Source organism: Pongo abelii, chromosome 5, assembly GCF_028885655.2.
Source record: "Pongo abelii isolate AG06213 chromosome 5, NHGRI_mPonAbe1-v2.0_pri, whole genome shotgun sequence".
In the NCBI taxonomy this organism is placed as follows: domain Eukaryota; kingdom Metazoa; phylum Chordata; class Mammalia; order Primates; family Hominidae; genus Pongo; species Pongo abelii.
This window is the reverse complement of record NC_071990.2, coordinates 135,358,884-135,383,436: the sequence shown is the minus strand read 5'-3', so window position 1 is coordinate 135,383,436 and position 24,553 is coordinate 135,358,884. Positions and strand designations below refer to the sequence as shown.

Below are 24,553 nucleotides of genomic sequence, written 5' to 3'. Positions count from 1 at the left end.
AATATCTGGGTGTGATGGCGTACACTTGTAATCTCAGGTACTCAGGAGGGTGAGGCAGGAGGATCACTTGAGCCCAAGAGTTTGAGGCTGGAGTGAGTTCTGATTACTCCACTGCACGCTAGTCTGGGTGGAAGAGCAAAACGCTGTCTCAAAAAAAGAAAAATGATGCTATTGAATAAAAACTTAAAACTTTTAGGAAGAAGGAATAAATAGTCATGCCTCTCTAATAATAATATTTGCATATGATTTCCCATTAAATGGGGGCAGGTAATAGAATCATGAAGCCTCCATTTCAGTCTTACTTAAATATATACATTTTATTTTAATTTTCATATATGCATTCATATTCATATATATTTCTAGTATTAAAAATCACCTGAGAACTGAACCAGTTATTGCATGTTTTATTTATCATTTTGTCTTTAAAAGAAATTTTAAAAATTGTAGTCTATTGCTATGTCAAGAAAAGCATTGAAAGGCTTAAATGTTTTACCTTCAATTTTTCTATTTCCACCAAGTGACTCTACTTGATGCCAATTATTTTGCATCCTTTTCTCTCCCTTTAATTATCTTTTACAAGGTGTTCAAAGTCATTATCTTAATGATGAATAATCTTAGAATAACTGTAGTTTACCTCCTCATGCCTTGTGGACTTTCATCCATTAGATCAAATGCTTCATGGACTTCCCAAGCAATAAAGAATTAGCCTTAGAAACTTTACATAAACCATATAGGTTAGGCAGCATTTCCATTTTTCCCCCTTATTTTTTAATAACTTTTCTCACTGTGGAAGAGACTCTTGATCAGACAGATGTCTTTTCTTTTTCCCTTGGGCTCTTCCAATTTGTGTTATAAATTTTTAAAAAATCCTTAAAAGATGACATGAATATAATATGCTTGGTAAGACGTGTTCTTTTTTTTTTTTTTTTTTTTTTTTTACAAAAATTAAACATTGACATATACAAACAACTCACGTTGTAAGGGGCTTCCATCTTTCATACTGAAAGTGTTACTGACACATACCATGTGAAACGAGTTAAAGAGTAATTTTATCTCAAAGCGTCTGCAGCTATTTTTTTTTGTCCTTCATCTATGCAAAATGACAAATAGGAATAAAACATTCTTTATCACATCCTAGAATACTCATGAATTTTTATAGTGACTGATGTCTATTTTTCAAAAAATATTGTTTTTGTGACATGAAAGAAAAATGTAGTATACTCTAGGCTGATGGCTATTTGTAAGATGGCAGTATACTTTATCATCCCACAAATATTTCGACAGGGAAAATGTTGAGAGGGATGATGTCTTTTTTGACTGCTTGTTTCTGAAATGTTAAATAAACTACATTAACATGCTTCACTTACATTGTTTCTAAATATGCAAAACCATCAGAGGAATTTTCATCATTAGGATAATCCATGCGAATTTTTTTCTTCAAAAATATAAAGATAACAAACTGGTATTTTGGGAAAGAGCTTAAATTATGTAAATAATTGCTTCCTTCCTCTGCTTCACAGTCATTGTAAGTTCTTAAATATTCTAAAATATTTTAGTTTTCTTTTCTCATATTTTAATTTTTGGTCTGGGCCAGATTGAGGTAAACATGCTCTGTTTCATTTACAATTACATCCAAAAGAGTGGGATCACTTTGTCCAAATAATCTTTTTATTTCTAGTTTCTATAGCTGATTTCCTTTGACGACATGCACAAACTTAACTTCAGTTAACAGCTACCACTCCACAACCAAACATGACTGAGAGCTGTAAACTTGTGGAAACAAAAAACTTAAATGCCTCTGACAAAAGGGAAAAGGATTTTTAAAAAGGTAGGCAAGGCATAAGTTATCATGAGGGCTGTGGGTAACTCTATATTGTAAGTAGCTATTGACCTGTCTACCAAGTTACTGAAACCTCTCCCCAAGCTCCAGGAAGGAAAATAAAGTGTTAGTAGAAGTTTCCTGTAATCCTTCCTCATCGTGACATAAGATCCCTTGGGAAATCTGCTGCCGTTGTAGGATTTCTCTGCTTCTATGTGGAATAGTGGTTATCTTTCCAATGCCATATTCTAGGCCACTTAGCAAGTGGTTCAATTCATTCTTACTCAGATACCATCTTTATCAGCAGGTCTTCTCAAATTGCTGTGTTTTTTAAATTCTAGTTTCACTTCAATATGGGCACATAAACAGAGTATGTAAATATTAAAATTTAGCACACTGGAGCTTTTTCTTCAAAATGGCAAACAACGTGTAGATTGCATTAATTGACTGAAAAGAAAAAATTAAGTATTTTAGAGATATTATGACAGAATTTCACTTTTTAGCAGCTTTATGGAAGTATAACTTGCATACCATAAAATTACCTCTTACAATTCAATGATCTTAGTAAGTTTATAGAGTTGTGAAACCATCACTACAATCAAATTTTAGACCATTTCCATTACCCCAAAAGTTCTCTCCTGCCCATTTGCAGTTAATCCTCACTTACCTAGCCCCAGGCAATCATTGATCTGTTTTCTGTGTCTAAACATTTGCCTTTTCTAGAGATACTATAGAAATTATAAAATACATGAATCAGAATATGTAATCCTTTGTATCTTCTTTCACTTAACATGTTTTTGGGGTTCATCTATCTTATGGCATATATTTGTATTTTGTTCCTTTTAATTGTTGCATTTCAATTTTTAACCAGATATTTGGCATATTATGGAAACACAGACCCAGCCAAAGGACAGCATTTTTGACTTTAGTATTAAGAACTATATATTAAGTATTTTAAAGAGAAACAAAATAAGTACTGTCCTTTCACTTCTGAAAGCCATAGTGGAGTGTGATGACTAGTTCTTCCAGTTTCTACAACACTGTAATTTGTTGTGGGAAGGTTGTAATAGATAGACAAACTTTTTCTTTCTATCAGTAATTCCTGAGAAAGAAACTATGTTACTACTATGATCTTTTCACGCAGACACTGGCTTGGATATATTATTTCTGCCTCTATTCTCGGATTACATTAGGTATGAAGAAGGAGGAAAAAATTGAACAACAATATGAGATAGAAAGCAAAAGCTTAATATTATGCACCAGGGATATTGAGACAAACTACAGCTATATTCAACATCATGGATGAATCATAGAAATGTGCTTAATCATAGGAATGTTGAATGAAAAATCAAGCCACAGACTACATACAATATGATTGTATATTACATATTGTATGTGATAAAACTATCTAGAAACATAAGGGATTGTTGAAAGCAAACTTCAGAATGTGATTTTATCTAGGGATTTTAGGGGTATGTGATTGGTGGAGCACAAAAATAGATTTATAGGTGTTGGCAATATAGTTTTTGTGTTGAATGGTGGTTCTGGGTGTTTTAAATGAATGGTGGCTAAGGTGTTTGTGTGGATCAAATATTATGTAATTATGTACTTGTATGATATAAAACCATGAAACTCAATACAATCTCATAAGTTTTATAAAGTCATTAATTTATACTTTCTGGAATAATGTAGAAACTGATTTATATTTATGATGATGATAGCCATTCTTTCATAGTACTGAATATTTCCATTGTTAACATTCAAAAGAAAATCTACAATCCACTCTCCAGCCATATGCCAGGAAGAATAACCTGTTGAAAGTGATAACTTCAGTGAGACCAAACAATTTTTTTTACCAACTTGACTGAATATATTTGGGGTTTACCACTTTAACCTTTGGGACTGCTTGTTAAGTTATTTTTCCCATTCACCTTTTGGGATTTTTCACTACTCATTAAGCACCTCCATTAGAGAGGAGGGAAAGGAAAGGAGAGGAGGTGAAATTCAAAACACTCAATGTTATTTCAGTGTTGGTTAGCAAGCTGTACTGGTGAGAGTTATGGGACAGACCCTGAAATTAAAAGCCATACCAAATATTTTGGATTATCCGTGAAACTCACTATCTATTGAAAGGTGTTCTTAGAGTTACAAATAAAAATAGGTCTTTTGGATGGGTTCTGCATCAAGTGACAGAAAACCCATTTTGATTTAAGAAAGAAGTGGGGAATTTATTGGCCCGTATAGGTCAAAGTCCGAGGATATAGTTGCCAACTATAGAGCTTAAATTATTAGAAATCCGTCCACATTTAGCCAGGCGTGGTGGCAGGCGCCTGTAGTCCCAACTACTATGGAGGCTGAGGCAGGAGAATGGCGTGAACCCAGTAGGCGGAGCTTGCAGTGAGCCGAGATTGCGCCACTGCACTCCAGCCTGGGAGACAGAGCGAAAAAAAAAAAAAAAAAAAAAAAAGAAGTCAGTCCACATTTCTCTCTGCCTTCTTTTTAATTTTTATCTTATTTTTATTTTTTGAGAGAGACTCTCACTGGTTGCCCAGGCTGGAGTGCAGTGGCACCATCACAGCTCACTGCAGTTGCCCAGGCTGAAGAGCAGTGGTGCAATATCGGCTCACTGTAGCCTCAACCTCCCGTGCTTAAGCGATCCTCCCACCTCAGCCTCCCAAGTAAAGGGGACCACAGGTGCATGCCACTATGCCTGGCTAATTTTTATATTTTTTGTAGAGATGGGGTTTCACCATATCAGCCAGACTGGTCTCAAACTCCTGGGTTCAAGCGATCTACCAGCCTTGGCCTCCCAAAGTGCTGGAATTACAGGCGTGACCCACTGTGCCTGGCCTTCTCTGCCTTCTGGCTGGTTGACTTCTGTGTCAGGCTCCAAATGGCATTAGAGTCATTGCCTGATGGTCCAGACCTCTTCCCAGGCATAGCCTTGGTGGAAAGAAGAGGGAATGCTCTTCTCTTGCAGCTCCAGCAAAAGGTTTGCAGCAGTGAAAGGCCCACTGGACAGCACAGACTTAAACCTGAACAAATCTGTGGATTACTTGTTCTCTCTAGTCTTTCCCCCAGGCACAGATAAATATTTTGAGTATGTCATTTCTTCGACTCCACTTTCACCTATACTCACTCTTGTGATCAGAATTCTTTCCTTCCCAGTATTCTGAACTTGCTCTTGTAAAGCCACTGTCACATTTCTAATGAAAAATACCAATGGCCTTTTTCTTGGTTTTCATCCTCTTTGGTTTTTTCGTACAGCATTGGTAGCTGGCTTATTATTGGTTTATTACAAACATTTTATAGTGTTTACCCCCAGTTTACACAAAGAGTGCATAAGTATATTTTTTATGGTAAAGCTTCAAATAAAGCAGAATCAAAATGAGAACGTTCCACTTCACACTGCTGTTCTACGCCTCCTCTTTTCGCCATGTGGTGGTCAAACTTAAAGTCCACCAAATACTTATAGTCTATGAATATCTATCATCTATTAATATAGATATATAGACATGTGTGTGAGTATATATTTTATAATGTTTTAAATTTTCTTCTTACATATTTGGAAACTTAACCACATATATATTATTCTGTGATTTAATAATAGGGCTTGGGAATCTTTCCATGGTAGCAAGCATAGATCTACCTTTCTCAATGGTTGTGTAATATACTGTGGAATTACATCATAATTTAATCGTTTCCTGATTGATAGGCATTTAGGTTAACTTTTAAACTGTTATTTCAAATAATGCTATATCACTTTCTCTATTTTTTTTTAAATACTCCTTTTGCTTGGATCCTGTGACGTTACACACTTTATATTGTTTTCACATTATCTTTTACCACTTGTTTTATTTTCACTGGGTCCTCTTACACAAACTACCTAAATGTGGGTATTCTCAGTTTCTTTTGCTGTTGTTTTTTTCATTTTCTTTCTTTACATTAAATGGTCATGGTCATTTCCAAGTCTTTAATTAGTAGTTGTACATGTATAGTTGTCCAGTTAGGTTTTTCCTCTGGATTTAAATCCTGCAGTTCAGAAATGAATCTTCAAATGCTTTCTGGTCATTTCCTTATGCATTTGTCTCACAGGCAGCATGCCCTAAGCTAAGCTCTTTACTTTCTCTTTCAAACTAACTCCTCCATGTCAACATTGATCATTGATGAGAAGGAAGCCTTGGCTATTTGATAAGAAGAAGTAATTGGGATTTCAATGAAATATTTGAGAGAATTTTGATTGAATAAATTTGAAATCATTACTAAATGTTAGGTAATTTTTTGTGAAATTATATGTTTTGATTGATTAGTTGTATAAGTAGGGTTTGCATTAATAAAGCCACAATATCAATAAATTGATCAATATAAAAAGTACAAACAATAGGAATTATTCCTCTCCAAGCAGGACTCTCCTTAAATATATAAAATAATGCTATCAATACCTATAACAACTCATGCCTCTTGCCTGCCCCTCAAGCTCCTTTTTCATTTAGCAAATATTTATTAGTACATTCCATGTATCAAGTAATGTACAAGATTCTGTGGACTTTTATGATTTGCATGCCTCTTGTTCGTCTCCATCTCCATCTTATTCTTTGGGTTGAAATACAAGGCAGCATCTTGTTTAGGCCAGCAGGTTGTACTTTCAAGCTGCAAATCAACAGATGAAATGCTGAATGGGCATTTATTTTCTCCTTTCATTTAACACATGCTTTGAACTGTCAACATTTTCCTGTCTTAGTCTGTTTTATCAATTTAGATTTATGCCTTAAATAAAACAATTGAGTTTTTTGGGCTGCAAAATAGCCAGGTCTGAAGCAAAAAGGGATCTCTAGTTTATAGTGACTTTTCTTTCAGTAAACTAGCTGCTGGAGAGAAATGAGTATCTATGAGAGGCAGAATAGTACAGCTAGGTTTGGTGCCAGATAAATGGATCATTCTGCTCCTTTCTGGCTGCATGAGCTTGGGCATAATTAACCTATGTAGCTTCATACGCTTGTTTTGAGGATGATGTGAGATTGTACAAATACACACATACACACAAATTAGCAGATCTTAAGTACTCGATAACTATTAACTCATTATTACATGCTCTATTTTGTGTTTCCTGTATGTTCCAGGTTAGAGGTCTTTTTCTGCCATTTTTAAAGTAAAATATATTATTTCACGTATTTAGAAGTATACCTTAATCTAAACTTTCTAGAAAAATCATCATTCTCTGTATAATGTGAACTTTTAATGAATTGTCAGCTATCAGTCCCAATTCTATGTGCTTGAGCAAACAAAGTTACCATGGAAATCTCTGTATAACAAAATGATTATAAAACCCATAGAATTGATGTATTTTAATAAACAATGTCTAAAATGTGAATTTCAAGGCAATCAAAATATTTGAGATTTTAAAATACTTGAATTTTTGCTATAAAAGAATTAGATCCATATTGTTGTCATAATTTTAATAAAACTACTGAGCTGTGTTATACATGTGGACAGATATAAAAACACCATTCTACCATATGACATTTAAAGAAGTTCAAAGCAAAGAAATATATTTGAAAAATCTGGATCCCATGCCTCTTTAATGGCCACATTTCACTGTGATAAGATTATATTTTACATTTCTTCAACACATTTGGTAATTTCATACAAATATAAATTTTATATGATCCTTTGTAACAATTCTTTCTGCATCGAGTGTTAAGTATTTACAAGAGTACAAGCTCATTTCATCAATATTAGCCTCCAAAAGTACTATTTTCATTTAAAAGATGGTAAAATAATTTGTACCAAGGTGAGCAGGACTAGCTGTTTTACATTCACGAATTACTTGCTTATTAAAAGCAAATTTAGCAATTCAAAAAATCCTCTAATTTGAAGGAACAGATCTACTGTGCGCCAGGTGGGTTGAGGGCTTTACATGCATCATCATATTCAATCTCATAATAATGTTTCTAGGTAGATAATATCTCCCTTTACACACATAAAACCAGAACTTAGAATGATTATTTACTCAAGTTCACTCTTTCAAAGCAGGGAGAAGCTGATGAAGTCCAAGTCTTTCTGAGTGATATTTCTCCATTGCCTCACACCACTTCCTAATTATCTGCTTGTGGTAGAAATATTTCTTAGTAGAGAAACTTCCAAATGCCTTTATTTGTTAGATGGACTGGTGTTCTCTCAGAGATGGATTCTTGGATCTTTTTAGAATTGTTCAAACTATTTCATTTTTATTTTATTTTACTTATTTGTCAACAAAAATTTAAATATTTATTTATTTATTTATGTTTTAGAGACAGGGTTTCACTCTGTCACCTAGGCTGAAGTGCATACCGCAGCCTTAAAATCCTGGGCTAAAGTGATCCTCCCGCCTCAGCCTCATGAGTAGCTAGGACTATAGGCACGTGCCACCACATCTAGCTAATTTTTAAAATTTTTGTAGAGACGGTGTCTTGCTGTGCTGCCCAGGTTGGTCTTGAATTTCAGTCCTCAAGTGACCCTCCTGCCTCAGCCTCCCAAAGTGCTGGGATGCTCAAACTGTTTTAGGGACTTGGTTTAGTATCTTTGTAATATGTGTAGATATCTACTAATTGCATAAATATGTATATCAACTTTTTAATTATGTCTCTATTTTCTTGAATTTAAAAATTGAGATACTCCTGTTCCCAGGGGTACAGGCCATGGACATAGAGCAAGCAAGCTTCATTCTTCTCGAGCAACACAGACTATAGGAGACAGAAACCCAGGATGGATTCTTGATACTTCTTCCTGTCTCATTTTCCATATTAGATAATCCATCACCAATTTCTCTTAACTCTACCTTTGAAAAATCATTGGAATACATCCATTTCTTTCATCTTTCTAGCTAGCACTAATGTTGAAGCTACCATTATCCTTCACCCTGATAACTGCAACTGAATTAGTACAAAGAAGTCTCTCCATATCCTTTCTTGATCACCTCTATTATTCTCTGTGATGCAGCCAAAATAATCTTTGGAAACACAATTCTAATTAGGCCAGTCTTCTGTTTTAAACTCTTTCCTTTCCATTGCATTTAAGTTGAAAACTGTCTTAGTCCATCCAGGCTACTATAACAAAATGCCCTAGCCTGAGTAATTTAGAACCAATAGAAATTTATTGCTGACAGTTCTGGAGGTTGGAAAGTCCCAGATCAAAGCATCAGCAGATTTGGTGTCTTTTCCTCATAGATGGCACCTTCTGTGTCCTCATGAGGCAGAAGGGGCAAGGAGGCTCCCTCAGGCTACTTTTATTAGGGCACAAATCCCATCCATTAAGGCAGAGCCCTCATAACCTAACCACCTCCTAAAAGCCCCCTCTTAATACTACTGCATTGGAGATTAGGTTTCAACATAAGGATTTTGGGGAGACACGAACATTAAAACTATAGCAAAAACCAACACTGGTTTTTGGTGGGAGATGGACTGAGTGTGGCACATATACTTATTTATTTAGTGTTTTAAATATGTAGAAATTAGTAGTGCCTTCAATGCATTTTCTCATGGTTTAATATTATGAAAAGTTACTATTACCTGCTATGAAGATGAAACTTGTTTTTGTAGATAATTTTCTGAGCGATCATATTAGTACTAAAATTCACTTATAAGACCAACATGATAGATAGGAAGTACAGTATAAAGAGTACAGACTTTCCTGGAGTCAGACTGCCAATGTTTGAAACCTGCTCATTTTGCTACTTCCTCACTGGAAAACTTACTTGAGTTCTCTGGGCTTCGACTTCTCCATCTGGAAAGTAGGGACACCAACAGTTCCTATTGTGAGGATTAAAAGGGAAAATACATATAAAATTTGCTTTGGAGAGCTTGACACATAAAAGGTATTCAGTAACTTAGAGCTGTTTTCATTAGGTTCTTTAGTAGTTAGGCAAAATCTTGTAAAGAAGACCTACATAAAATATTTTACCAAACTGCTATTACTTAGATCAATAAATGAGAACTGAGCAAGATTACTGTTCTTAAATGTTAAAATAAGATACAAGTTAGAAAATATAAAGGGAAAATTATCACAGATAATTAGGGAATCAGACAAATTTAAAGAGATTGCTTTAATTACTAAATTATTTTAAAGAAATTTCTCCTTAAAGAGTAAACACCGATCATTTTGGAGAAAAATATGATATAGCAAAACTTAAACTAGAAGAGACAAAAAAATCCCCTAACAGTCCTTAGAAAAATTGAAAAGCTGTCAAGACTTTCCACCATCCCCTCATCAAAAAAGCAACAAGCCTAGATGTTTTTTTCATGGGATTCTATCCCTAAGGAGCTGATAACTCCATTATTACTTATATAGTTTCAGAGGATAGAGGGAAAAGAAAGTTTCCAAATTATTTTCATGAAGTGAGTATAACATCGGTAAAACATCTTTTTTTAAATAAGTAGACAGTTTATTTGGGTCAAATTTAAGGATTATAACCTGGGAGCAAAGATTCAAGTTGCCTGGAATCTATACTTTGATTAGCAGCAGTTGCAAGAGGAGTTGTAAAGACAAAAACAAAGAGACAGAGAGTGGGCTGATACAGAGCTGTTTGCCAGAAATTTTTATTTATTTAAAGAAATAACATTGGTTATTGATTAGATATATATCATTATGGTTTAGGGTATGAGATATAGTGTCCAATGTGGTATTATTAGTTTAATATATATCTACTTGTGGCAATAGTGAACAATTTCAAGAGATGAATACATAATTTTGAAATATAAATTGTTTTAACTGAAGTATAGTTAAAATTTTTAAAAATGCTACATACATTACTACTAGTTTATTAAAATTATTCATACGTAGATATTTATATCTAATACCCCAAAAATTTACTACCAAATTGTTACAGTAGATATAAGTCTGACATGCTTTTGATACCAAATGTTAAGAATGCTAGCGCCCTTGAACCTGTGCCTATGTATACCCAACCATCCACCATATCCAAGAACTGTGGTCCATTTTCATCTAAATCTTTGCAAAAATCCTAACCAAAATATTTATAAAAAGAATGAAGCAGCATATGAACAGACTAATATGATACATATAAGTACATTTATACGTTTTTATGTGTATGAAAACAATGATGTTTTAGTATCAGGGACTCTATTATCTATTAACATATTCATTATATTCATATGTCAGGAAAATCACATAGTCATTGCTATGGTCTGTGTATTAGTCAAGGTTCTCTAGAAGGACAGAACTGATGTAATATATATATATGTATATATGTATATATATTTGTGTGTATATATGTGTGTGTGTGTATATATATATATATATGTATATATAGGAGTTTATTAAGTATTAACTCACAGGATCACAAGGTCCCACAATAGGTTGTCTGCAGGCTGAAGAGCAAGGAGAGGCAGTCCGTGTTCCAAAACTGAAGAACTTGGAGTCCGATGTTCAAGGGCAAGAAGCATCCAGCATGGGAGAAAGATGTAGGCTGGGAGGCTAGGCCAGTCTCTCTTTTCACATTTATCTACCTGCTTATATTCTAGCCATGCTGGCATCTGATTAGATTGTGCCCACCCTGATTAACGGTGGGTCTGCCTTTCCCAGCCCACTGATTCAAATGTTAATCTCCTTTGGCAATACCCTCACAGACACACCCAGGATCAATACTTTGTATCCTTCAATCCAATCAAGTTGACACTCAGTATTAACCATCACAGTCTGGCTCTGTGTCCCCACCCAAATCTCATCTTGAATTGTAATCCAAATTGTAATCCCCATGTGTGGGGAGAGGGACCTCAAGGGAGGCGACTGAATCATGGGAGCAGTTCCCTCGTGCTGTTGTCATGATAGTGAGTGAGTTCTCACAAGATCTGATGGTTTTGTGAGGGCTCTCCCCCTTTGCTGTGCACTTCTTTCATTCTTCTGCTTCCAGACACCATATAAAGAAGGATGTATTTGCTTTCTCTTCTGCCATGATTATAAGTTTTCTGAGGCCTCCTCAGCCCTATGGAACTGTAAGTCAATTAAACCTCTTTCCTTTATAAATTACCCAGTCTCAGGTATTTCTTCATAACAGCGTGAGAATGGACTAATATAGTAAACTAGTTGTGGTAGAGTGGAGTGCTGCTATAAGGATACCTGGAAATGTAGAAGTGACTTTGGAAGTGGGTAAGAGGCAAAGGTTGGAACAGCTTAGAGAACTCAGAAGTAGACAGGAATATGTGGGAAAATTTGGAACTTCCTAGAGGCTTGTTGAATGGCTTTGACCAAAATGCTGATAGTGATATGGACAATGAAGTCTAGGCTGAATTGGCCTCAGATGGAGATGAGGAACTTGTTGGGAATGGGAGCAAAGCTGACTCTTATTATACTTTAGCCAAGAGACTGGCAGCATTTTGCCCCTGCCCTAGACATCTGTGGAACTTTGAACTTTAGAGAGATGGTTTAGGGTATCTGGCCCCAATACCTTCGCTGTTCCAGCCTTCAGGCTTTGGAGAGTCTGAGCCAACTCAGGGCAGAAGGGATCCCCCCAGCACAGCACAGCCACTCTACCAAAACATGGCCAGACTGCTGCTTTAAGTGGGTGCCCAATCCCACTCCTCCTCCCTGGACTGGACCTCCCAACCAGGACCTCCAGCTGCCCCTGCCCAAGCTCTCCAGCCAACACAGACCTGAATTCCCCTGGGGTAGTGCATCCAGAGGGAGGGGTAGGCCACCATCTTTGCTGTTTAGGCAGTGTCTGAGGTGACCAGGAGCTGAAGTGGACCCCCAGCATAGTACAGATGCTCTAGCAAAACATGGCCAGACTACTTTTTAAAGCAGGTTCCGATCCCATTCCTCCTCATTGGGTGGGACCTCCCATCCAGGGTCTCCAGCCACTTCCTACAGGTGTCTTTGGACCAGCAACAGGTCTGTACCTCCCTGGGACAAAGCTTCCGGAAGGAGGGGCAGGCTGCCATCTTTACGTTTTTGCAGGCTTCACTGGTGACACCTCTAGGTTCTGGAAAATCCAAGGTGGCTAGATACTGGAGAGGGCCTCAAGCATACCACAGCAGCCCTACAGAAAAGTGGCCAGACTGTTACATGAGTGGCTATTCCCATAACTCTTTACCAGGCAGGGCCTTTAGTCCTGGGCCTCCAGCCACCTCCTGCCAGAGCTATTGAGCCAATACCAACTCAGCAACTATCTGGACAGAGCCTCCAGGGGAAATTGAAAGCCTCTTTGCCACTCCCGCTGCAGTGGAACTTCCCTTGCCACCTCAGACTAATGAAGGAGCAAAGACCCTAAGTGCCTTATCCATACCTCCAACAAGCTGTAGTCAACCCAAGGAGAGGAGGCCAGTCCATTTCCCATAAGTCCCACACATTCGCCATGGCTCATCACTAGACAAGGAACCCCTGGCTTGGGCTCACAGCACAAACCCTCCATCTTGCTGACTGAGCTGAGTGATTGCTGACCTGCATCTCTCTGGGGTGGAGCCCCCAGGAGACAACCAAATGGCCCGTGGCCACAGCCACTACTAAGATCTCTTCCTCTGCTGCCTCTAAGCTGGGGAAGGAACATAAACACTGAGATTGTCCAAGAGCTACAGTGGGCAGCCCAGGAGTGCCAAGTTGTGAGCTAAAGGCAGCACTCAAGGGGGAGAGGAACCCACACTTTCAGAGAACTGAGAGGGAACATGGCTGCAGCTGTGAGGAAACATAGGGGAGCCACACAACTGAGCAAGAGTCTACCAACTGAACAATACGCCTCAGTGTCACCCACTGGATCACACCCCAAGGCTTCAACACCAAAAATACCTCACTAACATACCTCTGAAGCCAGAGGCAAGAAGTCAGCTTCAAATAGATACCCTACACAAAGCCTTGGTCCAGTGAAAACATCCAAAAAAGAAGTCTATTGACCGTACTCAATCTACACTGGAGTTAAAGTAACACCTACACACAGAGATGACAAAGAACCAACGCAAGAACTCCAGTAACTCAAATGGCCAGAGTGTCATATGTCCTCCAAACAACTACACCAGTTCTCCAAAAAGAGTTATTAACCAGGCTGAACTGGCTGGAATGACAGAAATAGAATTCAGAATATGGATAAGAACAAAGATCATCAAGATTCAGGAGGATGGCAAAATCCAATCCGAGGAAAATAAGAATCATGACAAAGTAATATAGGAGCTGAAGGACAATATAGCCAGTATAAAAAAGAAACCAATGGTTCTGACAGAGCTGAATAACACAATATAAGAATTTCACAATGTAATTACAAGTATTAACAGCAGAATAAACCAATTTGAGGAAAGAATCTCAGAACTTGAAAACTGGTTCTCTGAAATAAGACAGTCAGACAAAAATAAAGAAAAAAGAATAAAAAAGAATGAATAAAACTTCTGAGAAGTATGGGAATAGGTAAAGAGGGCAAATCTATGAATCACTGGCATTCCTGAAAGGGAGGGGGAGAAAGCAAACAACTTGGAAAATACATTTCAGGATATAATCCATGAAAACTTCCCCAACCTTACTAGAGAGGCCAACAGTCAAATTCAGGAAATACAGAGAACTCCTTCAATATCCTACACAAGAAGATCATCCCCAAGACACATAATTGTTAGATTTTCTGAGGTTGAAATGAAAGAAAGAATGTTAAATGCAGCTAGAGAGATAGGGCATGTCACCTACAAAGGGATCCCCATGAGGCTAACAGTAGACCTCTCAGCTGAAACCCTATAAGCCAGAAGAAATTAGGAGCCTATATTCAACATTCTTAAAGAAAAAAATCTTCAACCAAGAATTTAATATCCAGCCAAACTAAGCTGCCTAAGTGAAGGAGAAATAAGATCCTTTCAAGATAAGCAAATGTTGAAGGACTTCATTACTACCAGACCTGCCTTACAAGAGAGCTTGAAAGAGGCATTAAATATAAAAAGGAAAGACTGCTACCAGCTAATACAAAAACACACTTAGACACACAGACCAGTGTCACTGTAAAGCAACCATACAAACAAGCCAACATAATAGCCAGCTAACAGCACAATGACAGGATCAAATCCACACATATCAATACTAAACTTGAATGTAAACAGGCATAATGAGCCACTTAAAAGGCACATAATGGCAAACTGGATAAAAAAGCAAGACCCAATGGTATGCTGTCTTCAAGAGACACATCTCACACATAATGACACTCATTGAAGGGATAGTAACCCTATTGAGGGAATGACATTCTATGATGGGGTAGAGAAAAATCTACTAAGCAAATGGAAAATGCAGGGGCTTCAATTCTAATTTCAGAGAAAACAGATTTCAAATCAACAAAGATAAAAAAGGACAAGGAAGGGTATTACATATGGTAAAGGGTTCAATTTATCAAGAAGACCTAACTCTCCTAAATATATATGCACGCAACACAGGATAATGAGTTCTTCTTGATGAATTGAGTACCCAGATTTATAAAGCAAGTTCTAAGCAACATAGACTACCACACAGTAATAGTGGGAGACTTCCACACTCCACTGACAATATTAGACAGATAAGGCAGAAAATTAACAAAGATGTTCAGGACCTAACCTTAGGGTTGAACCAAATGGATGTGATAGACGTTTACAGAAGTCTCCACCCCAAAACAACAGAATATACATTTTTTTCATCACCATATGGCACATACTCTAAAATTGACCACATAATTGGACATTAAAAAGTCTTCAACAAATGTAAAAGAGGTGAAATTATACGAGACACACTCTTGTACCACAGTGTAATGAAAATAGAAGTCAACACAATGAATATTGCTCAAAACCATACCATTACATGAAAATTAAACAACATGCTCCTGAATGACTTTTAGGTAAATAATAAAATAAAGGCAGAAATCAAGAAGTTCTTTGAAAATAATGAGAACAAAGATACAACATACCAGGATCTCTGGGACACAGTTAAGGCAGTGTTAAGAGGGAAATTCATAGCACTAAATGCCCACATGAAAAAGTTAGAAAGATCTCAAATTAATAACCTAACTTCACAACTGAAAGAATTAGAGAAGCAAGAAAAAAAATCAACCCCAAAGCTAGCAGAGGATGAGAAACAACAAAAATTAGAGCTAAACTGAAGGAAATTGAGATGGGAAAAACCATTCAAAAGATAAATGAATACAGGAGTTGGGTTTTTGAAAAAAATAATAAAATAAATAGGCCACTAGTTAGGCTAAAAAAGGAGAACAGAGAGAAGATCTAAATAAATACAATTAGAAATGATGAAGGGAATGTTACTACTGACCCCACAGAAATAAAAACAATCATAAGAAACTACTAAGAACACCTCTAACCACACCAGCAAGAAAACCTAGAAGAGATGGATAACTTCCTGGACACATACACCCTCCTAAGACTGAGCCAGGAAGAAATTGATTCCCTGAACAGACCAATAATGAGCTCCAAAATTGAATCAGTAATAGACTACCAACTGAAAAAAGCTCAGGATCTGTTGGATTCACAGCTGAATTCTACCAGATGTAAAATGAAGCACTGGTACCATTCCTATAGAAACTATTCCAAAAAACTGAGGAGAAGGGACTTCTCCCCAACTCATTCTATGAGGCCAGCATCATCTTGATACCAAAACCGAGTAGAGACATGACAAAAAAAGAAAACTTTGGGCAAATATCCTTGATGAACATTGATGCAAAAATCCTGAACAAAATACTTGCAAACCAACTCCAGCTACACATCAAGAAGCTAATCCACCATGATCAAGTAGGCTTCATCTCATGATGCAAGGTTGGCTCAACATATAAAAATCAATAAATCTAATTCATCACATAAGCAGAACTAAAGACAAACCCACATGATTATCTCAATAGATGCAGAAAAGGCTTTTGATAAAATTGAACATCTCTTCATGTTAAAAACTCTCAGTAAACTAGATATTGAAGGAACATATCTCAAAATAATAAAAGCCATCTATGACAAACTCACAGCCAACATTATGCTGAATGAGCAAAAGCTGGAAGCATTCCTATTAAAAACTAGCACAAGACAAAGATCCGTTCTCTCATCACTTCTATTCAAGATAGTATTGGAAGTCCTAGTCAGAGCAATCAGGCAAGAGAAGGAAAGAAAGGGCATCCAAATAGGAAGAGAGGAAGTCAAACTCTGTTTGTTTACAGACGACATGATTCTATATCTAGAAAACCCCATAGTACCGATCCAAAAGCTCCTTCAGCTAATAAACAACTTCAGTAAAGTTTCAGGATACAAAGTCAATGTACAAAAATCACTAGCATTCCTATACACCAACCACAACCAAACTGAGAGCCAAATCAGAAAAGGCATTCCCATTCACAACTGCCACACACACACACAAATAGCTAGGAATACAGCTCACTGGGGAGGTGAAAGATCTCTACAATGAGAATTACAAAACACTGCTCAAGTAATCAGAGAAGATACAAACAAATGGAAAAATATCTCATGCTCATGGATAGAATAATCAATATCATTAAAATGGGTGTACTGCCCAAAGCAAGTTACAGATTTAATGCTATTCCTATTAAACTACAATGACAATCTTCACAGAACTAGAAACAATTATTTTAAAATTTATATGAAACCAAAAAGAGCCCAAATAGCCAAGGCAATTCTAAGCAAAAAGAACAAAGCTGGAGGAATTGCGTTATCCAACTTCAAACTATACTACAAGGCTACAGTGACCAAAACAGCACAGTACTGGCACAAAAAGAGGCACATAGACCAATGGAATAGAATATAGAGCCAGAAATAAAGCCACACATCTATAACCATCTGATCTTTGAGAAAGCTCGCAAAAACAAGCAATGAGGAAAAGAGTTCCTGTTCAATAAATGGTGCTGGGATAACTGGCTATCCATATGCAGAAGATTGAAGCTGGACCCCATCCTTATACCATATACAAAAATTAACTCAAAATGGATTAAAGACTTAAATGTAAAACCCAAAACTATAACAACCCTGGAAGACAAACTAGGCAATATCATTCTGGATGTAGGAACGGGCAAGGATTTTATGACAAAGACACCAAAAGCAACTGCAACAAAAGCAAAAATTGACAAATGGGATCTAATTAAACTTAAAAGCTTCTGCACAGCAAAAGAAACTATCAACAGAATAAACAGGTAGCCTAAAGAATGGGAGAAAATATTTGCAAACTATGCATCTGACAAAGATCTAATATCTAGCATCTATAAGGAACTTAAACAAATTTGCAAGAGAAAAACAAACAGCCCCATTAAAAAGTGGGCAAAAGACATGAACAGACACTTCTCAAAAGATGACATATGGGCCGGGCACGGTGGCTCATGACTGTAATCCCAGCACTTTGGGAGGCTGAGGCGGGCAGATCACAAGGTCAGGAGATTGAGACCATCCTGGTCAACATAGTTAAACCCCATCTGTACTAAAAATAAAAATATTAGCCAGGTGTAGTGGCATGTGCCTGTAGTCCCAACTACTTGGGAGGCTTAGGCAGGAGAATCACTTGAACCTAGGGGGCGGAGGTTGCAGTGAGCCGAGATCATGCCACTGTACTCCAGCCTGGTAACACAGCAAGAGACTCTGTCTCAAAAAAAAAAAAGAAAGAAAGAAAGAAAAGAAAAGAAGACATACATCTGATCTCAACAAGCATATTTTAAAAAGCTCAGTATCATTGATCATTGAAGTAATGCAAATCAAAACCACAATGAGATAACATCTCACACCAGTCAGAATGGGTATTATTAAAAAGTTAAAAAAAAAAGAAAAGAAACAGATACTGGCACAGTTGCAATGAAAAGGGAACCCTTACACACTGTTGGTGGGAGTGTAAATTAGTTCAACCATTGTGGAAAGCAGTATGGTGATTCTTCAAAGAGGTAAAAGCAGAACTACCATTTAACCCAGCAATCCTATTACTGGGTACATACCCAGAGGAATATAGAGCATTCTACCATAAAGACACATGCACTTGAATGTTCACTGCAGCACTGTTCACAGTAGCAAAGACATGGACTTAATCTAAATGCCCATCAATGACAGACTGAATAAAGAAAATGTGGTACGTATACACCATGGAATATTACACAGGCATAAAAAATAACAAGATCATGTCTTTTGCAGGAACATGGATGGAGCTGGAGGTTATCATTCTTAGAAAACTAACACAGGAACAGAAAACTAAATACCACATATTCTCACTTATAGGTGTGAGCTAAATGATAAGAAATTATGAACACAAAGAGGGAAACAACAGACATGGGGGTCTACTTGAGGGTAGAGGGTAGGAGGAGGGAGAGGAGCAAAACAGATAACTACTGGGTACTGAGCTTAATACCTGGGTAATGTAATAATATGTACAAGAAACCCATGTGACACGTGTTTATCTATGTAACAAACCTTCACATGTACCCCAAAACCTAAAATAAAAATTAAAAAATAAATAAAAATAAAATAAAATCTTGTTATAACTAAATAGAAATGTTAGTAATATCACAAAAACATATGATGAAGCACTAGACACAGTCTCACTGAAGTCAAAGACAAAAGATACATTATCTCTACTATTATTTATTATGGTTCTGGAAGTCTTAGCCAAGGCAAGTAAACAAGAGGAAGAAATTGAATTGTTAAACTGCATAGGACAATTTATTATTGTTTTCAGATCATAAACCTGTATACCTGGATAACTGAAGAGAATCAGTTGAAAAGCTATGGAAAGGATAAGAATAATAAAACAATAAAACAAAGGAAACAATATTTAGAAAAAAACTCAAAAAGCAATGCTCAGGACCTAATAATAATAAGAAATATTTTTGGAGCATTTACTATTGCCAAACATTGTTTAAGTGCTTTGAATGGAACTTTAAATTATTTTAATTCATTTAATTCTTATTACCACTCTCTGAGGCAGGTGCTATTGTTATTTCTATTTTGTCTGTGAGAAAATGGAGATACAAAGTGTTTATGCAACTTACTCAAGGTCTCATAAACATGAGTCTCTGCTCTTAATCAGTATAATACACTTCTTCCTGGACAATCTAAATCTCACTGAGGAACATTTTTATAACTTGGGGAAAAAAACTTCTGCCATAAAACCATAGTTGCTCTTGGGTTAGAAGATTTAATATTTTGAAGACACCAATTCTCCCTGTCTAATTCATAAATTCAATGCAATCCCAAACATAATATATGTACATTTTTTAAAGCTAGGTACACTTGTTCTTATATCGCCAGAAACATTAAAGAATAAGTAATAAAGTAATGAGGGAGGAATGATGTCCTAAATTAACATATATATACTAATTTAAATAATTATGTGTTGACACCTGAGTAAACAGACACATTATTCAACCAATGTGAAGAGCCTAGAAACTCAAATATAAATAAAAATTTTATTTATAGGATAGCTGGTATTTTAGATCAATGGAAAAATATATTCCATAAATTGTGTTAGGACAAATAAACTGTATCCTTACTTCACTGCTTGAACCCAAATAATTTCTAAATGGACCGAAGATTTAAAAGTAAAAAATTAAGACTATAAAAGTACTAGAAGAAAAGTGAGAAAAGTTTTAAAAAATGTAATTTTATCGTGTGTGTGTATGCAGAAGAGGGAGCTTTCTTAGCAAATGTAAAACCTAAAAACCATGAAAGAATAGATTGATAAATGTGTTTACGTATACATGTAAAAATAAACAAAATAGAAAGACATTTCAAGTAGAAAAACATTTGGAAATATATGATAGAAAGACAGCTCATTTCCTTAATCTATCAAGAAATTTTCAAACCAATAAGAAAAAAACCAACAACTTAAATTGCAACATGGATAAAGGAAAAATACTTCTGTCATATAATCAGTTTGTATTTTAAAATCATATACATGTAAAACTTTTGAACAAAAAAGTAGAACATCATTATCCTGTGATAAACCACCTCTCTATATATCTTCTCAGATCTTTTTTATGACTTTACTTTTCACAAAAGATGAATTATATTTTATGATAATCCATTTTGTCATCTAATGTCATAAACATCTTTGGATGTCATAAAATTTTCTTCTATGACATAATTGATAATAAAACAATTTTTCATGTTGTATATATTTATTTCTAGTTTTTTATTACCATGAATATTCTGTAAGTAAAATCTTTATGTATATCCTTATTTTTTATCAAATAAATTCCCTGAAATAGAATTGCTAAAGTTAAAGGGTATATGCATTTTAAAGTCTTTTACTAATACCTTTGGATATTCCTAGATTGTTCTAATTTACACATTCTCAAACAGTATCTGGGAGTGGCTGTTTCATTGAATTCTTGTCAATATTGGGTGTTACATATTAGGAAATTTTGATCAATTAGACCACTTGTAAGATAATCCTATTATTATAATATTACATAAATAATTACAATTGAGATTGAATTTTAATATATATGCATATTGGTTATTTTTTTCTTTTGTGAATTTAGGCATCTATTTAGAAGAAATTAATACTGTGCCTATTTGGCTAAAATAACTATCTGGACTGATCATTTTGCTTTCCATAATCATTAAGTAGGTAGTCTTGCAATCAGTTTAACAACAGTGCCACAAATAGTATCTCGACTAAACTCTTAAATAGCGGCTTTTGTCAGGGAACCTATATATGCAGATTCACCAAGCAGCCATACAAGAAGGAAAGCCTGATGAATTATCACAAAATTTAGATGGTTCTCCAGTGTTCATGCGGACAGTAGAGTTTTTACAATTGCTTCCTCTACTTTTTTTCTTATCATTTCTTTGCATAATAAACCCGATAATTTAGAACTCTCCCTTCAACCGGATTGGTTTCATTTCCAACAGTCAAGGGAAGACACAAACAGCTCGGTGTTACATTGTCAATTAAACCAAGGTGGAGGAGGGGGAGGGTAGGCACAGTGATAAATGAGCAGTCATTTCAATGTTTTCTTTCCAGCCGAAATCAGAGCCAGATTACACTTTATCTCACCCTGACTTTTAGCAAGATAGATAGCCACGCAAAATTTTCAGGTTCAAATAGTCTTCATCAAAAGGGCTAAAACCCTCATCTTCTGGCCACATTGAACTTTCATCTTTTTAACTCAAGGGATCTGATTCCTTTTACTGAATAAGAAAGAATTTTATTCAATTTATTCTCCCAGTCTTAGATCTTTAACCAAAATAAAAGCAAACAATTAAACAAATTAACCTCACTGCTTCATGCACAGCTTTTTAGATATTGTCCAAAACGTGCTGTTTCAGATCCTGAAAGCAAAGTGATTAGGTTTACTTGTTATCAACGGGGAGTTCTTGCTCAAAACTACGTATTTTAGGTATCTAAGGCTGCATATTCTGATAAGACAGCGTTGGCCTTAAAGCTGAGGCAGCAATAAATTACATTAAAAGTAATAGACTTCTGGAAAAATAATTCCTTTTGATTGCATTGCAGTTAGAAATTTACCTATTTATGTTTGTGCGTAGATATTTAATACAAATGTCTTTGTTTTTAAAGGATTTTAATGTAACACCTAATATACTAACAACAGAAATAAATAAAGTTCGGAAATACAGAACGAATGAATGTGGCAGTGGTTTGTTCTTTTCACGTTAGAGGTGTAGGAGCAAAGCTTGCAGGGTTTTGGAGCAGATCTACTGCAGAGTCGCTGACACCAAGGGTTATCTGCTGTTAAGAATCAGTATATTTTAGTTACATTTCATATTAAGTGGAATTAAATTTCACGTTCAAATCACTTGTCAGCGCTTAAAAAAAAAAAAAAAAAGACTTCTAAACGACCTCTCAGATATATCACCCGGATGCTGCCAGACCAAACGACTTTTATCCAGGTGGACCCTTCGGGGGTACTGGGTCACCTGCAGGGTAACCGGGCAGGATCTCAGATTTGGTGACTGTCCCAGAAGCTGGGGAGAAGGTGCCGCCAGAGAGTGAGCGGAAATCTCCCTTGGAGGCCTGGAGGCAGCAGTCCGAACCCCTCAAGCCGGGAGAGGGCACCCTGGCTGACTGGGGCCGGCAGCGCCGCAGCCTCGCGTCCGCAGGTGAAGATGCGCTCCCGCTGGGCGTGCGCGCCCCCTGGGGCCAGGAGCAGGTGGGAGGTTCCTACCTTCCGCCTCAGCACCGCCTGAGGTCAGAGGGACTGTCCTTTCTTGCACTGCCCAATTTGTTAAGGTCCCGTATCGAATAAATAGCTGTCTCCCCAGACCTTTATAGTGACTAATCCAAATAAATCGCAGTCACTTTTACTGTGCGTTTCAGCGGGCAGCCTGGCTTTAATGGCTCTGCCTCCTAGACCTCCGGGGGAGACTCGCCGCGGCCTCTGCGAGATCGTCAGCTCCCCTGGCTGGCCTCAGAGCCTCAGCCTCCCCTCCAGGTTTCGTGGGGTCACTGGGAGCGGTCGCAGCCCATCCCCTGCACGCTGGCACTATCTGCTGACTGGAGTTGCCCTCTGGGGTTCCCAGGGTTAAGCGAGGGTAAAGCCTCCCATCTTCAATGTGCGCCTGTCTAATGTGGGCTCTCCTCTGAGATCTTGTTTACTCCCTACCTTTCCACCCTCTTCCCGTGCTCCTCTAAACCTCAGAAATTCGAATTATCTTCCCCATTCCACTTAAACCCCTTCGGCCAATCAATCCGGATGTTACCGATTTCCTCTGGGATATTTAAAGCTTTGATCCGCAGGCTTACAGCTCCATCTTACGCACTCCCATCTTTCTCCTCTGGGATCCCTCTAGATGCCTGCTCAAAATACCTGCTGGCGCCAGAGGAAATTCACATGTAACAGATACCCAGCGGGTGTGAAATCAGCACTCTGCTTCCAGGGTCGTTTTCCTCCTCACCTTCCCCATCAAATTGTCGATTAGTGAGTGCTAACACTAGGCATTATTGTGAATCATGAGTGCGGGGCTGGAAGATATGGAACCGCTTTAATAGAGCCGATGATTGCTAACTTACACGTGGCATCGCGCACTCCACCCTCCCCTACTCGGGGCAACTCTGGGTGCCCGACGTCTGTAAAATTAATATAAGCCCCAGGATTGGTCCGCAGGTAGCTTTTGTAAAGGGGTCCAGAACGACTTCAAGCAAATTTCAAGATATCTAAAGTAAAAGATAATTATTCACTTGCTTCTAAAACTGTTACTGAAGTAGAAAAAAAATCAGAGGAAAGCAGTAAATCTCACTCATTTTATTTTGGTGAAAATAAACTACTAGGAAGATTTAACAGGTAACGTCAATTTTGCAATGAATTTATTCCAGATATCTTTTATATTTCATATATAAGATGAATTATCCATGAAAATAACCACTTTATATGAATGCAGATGGCCAGGATGTTGAAAAAAATGAAATTGGCTTCAGAGAGAAACAGGAAATATAAAGGGAGACACACTTTCCCTCCCTAAACATTTGCAAGAGTGTCAGGTAGGTTTTATTTGAGCAAATTACCTTATTATAATATTTCTTTTCAAAAAAGCAAAAACTGGTAGTCCATTCATAAAACTTTTTTTATTGTTGTTGTATTTTCTCATTCAATTTATTATTTAATATCTGATCTTTTTCAAATTTTACACTTTACAAATCATTTGGCATACATGTGATTATCATCAAAACTGTTGAACTTTATAAAATACTGAAAAAAAGTATGTGTTGTGTTTATATTTCTAAACATTTGAATTTCTTGGGGAGATAGTGGATAATCCCCAGTGGTTTTATTTGAAAATCTCACCTGACAATTGTCTTTCAGAGGAG

General features: G+C 36.8%; 1 long non-coding RNA gene across 1 annotated transcript in view; it reads right to left on the bottom strand.

Moving 5' to 3' along the window:
- Positions 1 to 9,560: 9,560 nt before the first annotated feature.
- LOC129060072 (uncharacterized) overlaps positions 9,561 to 24,553 on the bottom strand; it is a 33,472-nt gene continuing 18,479 nt past the window's right edge. The window contains exon 3 of the long non-coding RNA XR_008526453.1: positions 9,561 to 9,606. This is a non-coding gene — a long non-coding RNA (uncharacterized LOC129060072). The remainder of the gene's footprint in view (positions 9,607 to 24,553) is intronic.